This window comes from Bos mutus, chromosome 6 (assembly GCF_027580195.1).
Source record: "Bos mutus isolate GX-2022 chromosome 6, NWIPB_WYAK_1.1, whole genome shotgun sequence".
Lineage (NCBI taxonomy): Eukaryota > Metazoa > Chordata > Mammalia > Artiodactyla > Bovidae > Bos > Bos mutus.
Window position 1 is genome coordinate 87,593,136 of NC_091622.1, and position 7,475 is coordinate 87,600,610.

Here is a 7,475-nt window from a genome sequence, read left to right on the forward strand (position 1 = left end):
ACTTGCTTCTCCCAGTCTACACTATTTCTGTTACCAGCAATCATTCCTCTGCTTGCTCAATCCAAAAATGTAGGAGTCCTTCCTGATTCTTCTCTTTCCCTCTTCCTGATTCAGCCCATCATCAAATCCTGTCAGTTCTCTTTTCACTACAAACCTTGTATCATCACTTCCCACCATTTCACCATTACCACCCCCCCTAGACTACAGGGGGCTTCCCTGGTGGCTCAGTTGGTAAAGAATCCGCCTGCAAGGCAGGAGGTCCGGGTTTGAGCCCTAGGTTGGGAAGATCCCCTGGAGAAGGAAATGACTACCCATTCAGTATTCTGGCCAGAGAATTCCGTGGATATGGGGTCACAAATGGACAGGACTGTGGGACTTTCACTTTTACTCCATTACAGGGGCAGCTGCCTGGTTGCTGCGTTCCTGTGTCCTCTTCTGCCCCTGCAGTCCCTTCTTCCCAAATCTGCCACAGAAACCCTTCAAACCCTGAATCAGATCACATCATTCCCCAGATTAAAATCGCCAAATGTTTTCCCATTGTACTCAGAGCCTTCCCTACAGTTTGACTTCATTTCTTGCCCCCTCTCTCTTGCTCTCTAGGCTACATCTACAGTAGTTTTCTTATTGTATCTTGAAGAAGTCAGATTCATTCTGTTCCTTAGCCCTATGTCCTTGCATAGCTAACCCACTCTAATCATTCATTTGCTGCCCAAACATTTCTATCTTGGAAGTATTTCCAGTCACCTTTTCTGAAGAGCACACACAACCTCACTCTGTTTCAATTTTCTTCACAGCACTTGCCATTCTCTGAAATTATAGACTTATTTTCTAAAGTCCAAATACAAACTCCCATAAAAGGATATATTTTGTCTGTTCACTGTAGCCTACATTGCCAAAATCTTGAACACATAGAAGGAGCTCAATAAACAAACACCGAAAGAAGAGAGACATTATACAGAGAGGCACTTGATCCAAGGATAGATATCTTCCATTAATTATCTACAACATGCCAGTTGTGTGTCTTGATTTCTTATTATGTAAAATTGTTATTTTTCTTGTAAAAAATTTTTTTTAAACGTGAAATTTGTAAAAACTAACACTTCTCAGAAAATGATGCTATGCTAATGAAGGAGATCTAAGGAGTACAGAGAAGAAAAGAGTTTTAAGAGGCCGTCTAGCCAAGTCTCACAACTACTTTCCTTGATTCCCTCAAGACCATCTTTAACACTTCAGAGCGAGGCTACCTACCACTTCATGAGGCAGCCAGTCTCACTGTTAGAAGGCTAATGTCGTCATGCTTTAGGGACTATGTTTGAAAGTTGTTAAAAGAGTAGACTTTAAAAGTTCTCATGACAAGAAAAAACTATGTATGGTGACAGATGCTAACCAGACTAACTGTGGTGAGCACTTTGCAATATTCACGAATATTGAATCATTATGTTATACACCTGAAACTGGTATTTTATCAACTCTACCTCAAGAAACTTGTGATGCAGAACTAAAACATGTCCCTTTACTGAGTCACAAATTCAGAAACCAATAAAAATAAGGTAAATGGAGTTACGTGAGGTGGGCCAGGAGTGGGGGAAGACGGTACTGTGGCAAGTGGAAGAACACTCGCCTAGTCTAAAAGCAGTCACGACTTACTGTTCCACGACTGATTGTTGCCGTGGGAGGAAGCAGGCCTGATGCTGCCAAGTGTCCTCAGTTTTCAAGAGAAGCTTGAAAAACAGATTTTTATATGGAATGTTTCTATTTTAAAAATCTTACATGGTTATACTTGAAAACTGCTGGTTGATCAATCTCTAAAGCGTCATGGAAGAAGCCTCCATCTTCTACTAGAAGGTGTAAAATTTAAAGATATTTAGGAAATTTCCTTAAATTTTCTTAATCTGCACCTATTGGGCTAATTTAAACATTTTAAAATTATGCTATAATTATTTATATTGCAAAAATCAAATAAGAAGAATCCACTGAATTAACTCAAGTATTTGGGTTATAGTTGATTTGAAAACAAATAAAAAAAACTAAAGTAAATCGATATAGGAGTGATTCCAAGGCAAACAGCACTGTGCTAATGTCTTTCTTTGGTATTTCATCTTGTGGTATCTTGTTCAGACCACATTTCAATCCTACCATTTTATGTATCGTCAAGATTACTAGTTTCAAACTTCACACAGCACATCATGTACTTTGAGGGAATGACCTTCAGTGAACCATATGTTATATGACAAGTTCTAGTGCAGCAAAATTCAGAGTGCTGTTTTAACTCAAGGATTGTAGCTCACCTACTTATATTCAGAGAAGTAGCCCTATACTCCATTGTAAGTAATAAAACAGTATACTTCACTTATTTTCTTTTTCTTATTTCAGTCCTACCTCATTTATGTTTTTAAGGCATTCGTTTTGTGTACAAACTAATAATGTGGTTTAGGTTGCAGAAGACAACAATTAGTACAGAAAAACTAACCGAGAGCAGAATATTTGGAATTATAAAAGTTTTGAAAATACTTTTCAAAATCAACAATTTATAACTTTTCTAAAGCATTATTTGTCATCTTTGTTTAACATTTTTATGACACATTCATGGTGTGCGTGTGCGTCTTAAGTCACTTCAGTCGTGTCTGCCTCTGAGACCCCAGAGACTGTAGCCTGCCAGGATCCTCTGTCCGTGGGATTCTCCTGGCAAGAATACTGCAGTGGGTTATCATAGCATTCTCCAGAGGATCTTCCCTACCTAGGGATTGAACCTTCATCTTTTATGTCTCTAGTATAGGCAGGCAGGTTCTTTACTGCTAGTGCCACCTGGGAAACCCACATTAGTTATTATTAATTATTATGTGGGGAAAGCCACATAAAGTACCAAAGTACTTTATGATTATATTATACTGATCTGTTACTATTTCTTACTTATACTGTATAGACTGCTGAATTTTTCATGATCCTGATTCTAATTTTTCCCATGCATTTCAGAGCCATGACCCAGTCTTGGCCCTTTTATTGTAGTTTATAAAAGAATCTCTCTTCCTTTATTTCATCATCTCCTTTTTAAGTTTCCAAATAGAAATAATTATCCTAGCTATGAATGGAATTATGGTAATTTTGTTATCCTTATCACCAAAAAGATCATCCTTAAAGAACAAACTCCATCATTATAACATTAACATTCATCAATAAATCTCCTTTTCATTGAGCTGTCTTCTTTATAGCATGCTCAAAGTATCCTCCTGATCAGCTTGCAGGAGTGATCTCTGTTATACTTGAGCCACCCAAGGCAGAAGCCTTCCCTAACTGGCTCAGTGAAACCCAGGCAGCCTTTGGGTTTTAAGGCCACTTGCTGTTATCCCTTCCCATGCTAGGACATAGATAATCCTAGATGTCAATGAAGTTTCTTTAGATTTGGATGGGCTCCATGATAAAATCAACATCTTTGTGGATCACAAGTGGCTTTTTGTAATCAAAAATGATTTTGTAGATCAGAAATCACTGAAAATAAGCAATTTCCTATTGTTAGACATAATAAATTTGAAGATAAAGGATAAAGTAGCAAATCAGAGACTGGGCTTCCCTAGTAGCTCAAATGATAAAGCATCTGCCTGCAATGCCAGGAAACCTGGGTTCGATCCCTAGGTTGGGAAGATCCCCTGGTGCGGGGAGCGAGCTCCGCCCCTGGCAAAGGTCATGAGGAAGGAGGCTTGGCATACTCAAAGGCGGGATCAAGCCTCAGGAGTCTCCCTGGAAATTCTCGAGCAATCTACCCCCAAAACCAGAGTCTGCCTACTTTCTGCTTTGTGCTTTCACCTACACCTCTGACTTTACGGGGGGCTGTCCCCCACTACCTCTCTGAAAAAAGAGTTAGCTTACAGCTCCAGTTAATAATTCCTGGGTGTGACAGTGTTTCAACCTACAAACTCCTTTGGAAATCCTCTAGCCTGCCTGAATAGGTTTTTCAGGCCACACGTGATTGTTCAGAGCCTCCCAACTGTGAGAGGCATGAGATGTTCTAAACTGTCTAAATACAGATTCCTTTGAGCAGTTAAAAGATTGATTAGAAATTGTATTGGTGAAGGGATTTTCACTTGTTGGGCCAATGTTTGCTGCTAAGTTTCCATATCCCTTATCTGCTGTGTCCCTGGCAGTGTATTGATTAATATAATTGGTGTAAGTAGTAGCTTTAATGTTTGTAACCTGGGACCCTTGAGTTAATTCTTTTTCTTGTTATAGCCCACCACACCTTTGCTCTGTAGGAATGCAACTTTATCTAATGCTTTTTGGAGGCTGGCGCCTGACTTTAGAATAATCACCTTTAGAGGAAAAGGCCTCCGGGCCAGAAGATGATGCAAATCACCTAAACTTTTGCATATGATAAGTTTGCAGGAAGAAAGCCTGGCTTACTGCATGACTCTACCCCTTCCCCATTATCCTCTATGCATAACTTAAGGTATAAAACTACTTTGAAAATAAAGTGCGGGCCTTGTTCACCAAACTTGGTCTCACCATGTCGTTCTTTCTCTTACCTTCTTTCTCTTACCTTCTGGCTGAATTATTTCAGCCTCTTTTCTCCACTGAATTTCCTCACTGAGCTATCCTTATTCTATTACTCTTTATATCCTTAATTAACATTTAATTAAGCAATTGTTTCCTGATCTTCGCCTACGCCGTCTCTCCTTTGAATACCCTGGATCAGCCGGGGCTGGTCCCCGGCACCCTGGAGAAGGAAATGGCAACCCATTCCAGTCCTCTTGCCTGGAGAATTTCATGGACAGAGGAGTCTGGCAGGTTACAGTCCATGGTATTGCAAAGAGTTGGACATGACTGAATGACTAACATACATACAGCAAATCAGAGCCTTGTATATTATTAGTAGAATAAAAATTTTGAAGCTTGATCACCTGTACTTATACACTTTTCCTGAACTATTTCCTAAATATGAGATAAAATCAGGAAATTGTGTGATTAAAATAAATTTTTTTTTCTATTAATGGCAAGTGAAAATATTCTTATATTAAAATATTATTAATAGGCCTCAAAATATTATTAGAGCTGATGAAAGAAAAAAGGAAGGAAGGAAAGATGGAAGGAAGGAACGAGGGAAGGGGAAGTAGAGGAAGGAAAGGAGGAGAAAAAACAGTTTTATACAGTTAAATAAAATGTGAATATTAATATAACATGCTTCCACTCTGTGTCACACAAGTTTAAACGTAACAAAAACATAGACAATAAAAAAATATTTTTTTTAATTCCCAGGAATTAATTTTTATGGAACATGCTACAAATAAATATAGAAATTTGGTTAAAATACACACATACACACATATTTTTTTTTTAGAGGTAACTTTGTTATTGCATTTTTGACATTGTTTCTCAAATAGATAGAGGTAGTAGCATGAATGGTTACTGAAAGATAAAGTCCTACTTTGCCTCTGAGAAATATTAATCACTATGAGTAATAGCTAATGTTGACATCCTGTATTGTTAGGGGAAGCACACTGACTGAAACCGCCTACCCTAGCCAGGCACCATAGTAACTATTTGCGTGAGTTGTTTTATGACAGGAGGTCCTAATAAGGAACATGGAACTAATAAGCCACCACCAACCTGAAGAGTTCGGGAAAGGTCAAAATAAGACACCACATGTCCAACCACCTCCCAGAATCCTTCTCTCTGGCATCCATCTTGGCTGAACAAGGCTTGCACCACCAGGAAGGACTCTGAGTCAGGATGATTGGCTAAGGACAACCCGGAAACTAATCCCATCACCATAAAACCCGAGACTGCAATCCATGTGGCAGAGCTGTTCTCCTGGGTTCCCTTACACTACTTCTCTCCACCTGGGTGCCCTTTCCCATAAAATCTCTTGCTTTGTCAGCACATGTGTTTCCTTGGACAATTCATTTCCGAGTGTTAGACAAGAGCCCAGTTTTGGGCCATGGAAGGGGTCCCTCTTCCTGCAACAATATTAGTCAAAGTTCTTGAGAGACTCAGACCAATTAGAATGCATTTACAGAGAGAAAGAAAGAGAGTAGAGAAAGAGAAAGGAGGAGGAGAAAGAGGAGTCAAAGAAGAAGAGGAAGAAGAAGGAAAGAGGGCAGGAAGGGAAGAGAGAGATTGATTTAGTTTAAGAAATTAACTCCTGCAATTGTGGAGGCTGGCAAGCCCAAAATCTGTGAGGCAGGCTAGCATGCTGGAGCGCCAGGAAAGAGCTGATTTTGCAGTCTTGAGTCCAAAGGCCGTACAGAGGTAGAATTCCTTCCTCCTCATGAGACCTCAATCTTTCTTCATAAGATCTTCAATTTATTGGTTGAGACCCATTCACCTCATGGAGAATAATATGTTTTATTCAATGTCTGCTGATTTAAATGTTAATCAAAAAAATATCTAGCAATACCTAAACTGGTGCTTGATAAACAACCAAGTACCTAGTTGACACAATTAAAAAAAAAAAAAAATCACCACACAAACTGTCCTTAAAGTGGGACCTCAGTTCAGTTCACTTCAGTCGCTCAGTCGTGTCCAAATCTTTGCGACCTCATGGACAGCAGCATGCCAGGCTTCCCTGTCCATCACCATCAGCAATCCCGAAGCTTGCTCAAACTCACGTCCATCGAGTCAGTGATGCCATCCAACCACCTCATCCTCTGTCATCCCCTTCTCCTCCTGTCTTCAATCTTTTGCAGCATCAGGGTAATGAGTCAGTTCTTCACATCAGGTGGCCAAAGTATTGGAGCTACATCTTCAGCATCAGTCCTTCCAATGAATATTCAGGATTGATTTCCTTTAGGACTGACTGGTTGAATCTCCTTGCAGTCCAAGGGACTCTCAAGAGTCTCCTCCAACACCACAGTTCAAAAGCATCAGTTCTTCAGTGCTCAGCTTTCTTTATAGTCCAACTCTCACATCCATACATGACTACTGGAAAAACCATAGCCTTGACTAGATGGACCTTTGCTGGCAGAGTAATGTCTCTGCTTTTGCTTCCAAGCAATAAGTGTCTTTAAATTCATGGCTGTAGTCACCATCTGCAGTGATTTTGGAGCCCCCCAAAATAAAGTCTGCCACTCATTGCATTGTTTCCTCATCTATTTGCCACGAAGTGATGAGACCAGATGCCATGATCTTAGTTTTATGAACGTTGAGTTTTAAGTCAGCTTTTTCAGTCTCGTCTTTCATTTTCATCAAGAGGCTCTTCAGTTCTTCACTTTCTGCCATAAGGGTGGTGTCATCTGCATATCTGAGGTTATTGATACTGCTTCTGGCAATCTTGATTCCAGCTTGTGCTTCATCCAGTCCAGCATTTCACATGATGTACTCTGCTTATAAGTTAAATAAGCAGGGTGACAATACACGGCCTTGACGTATTCCTTTCCCAATTTGGAACCAGTCTGTCGTTCCATGTCCAGTTCTAACTGTTGCTTCCTGACCTGCATTTCTCAAGAGGCAGGTCAGGTGGTCTGCTATTCCCATCTCTTTCAGAA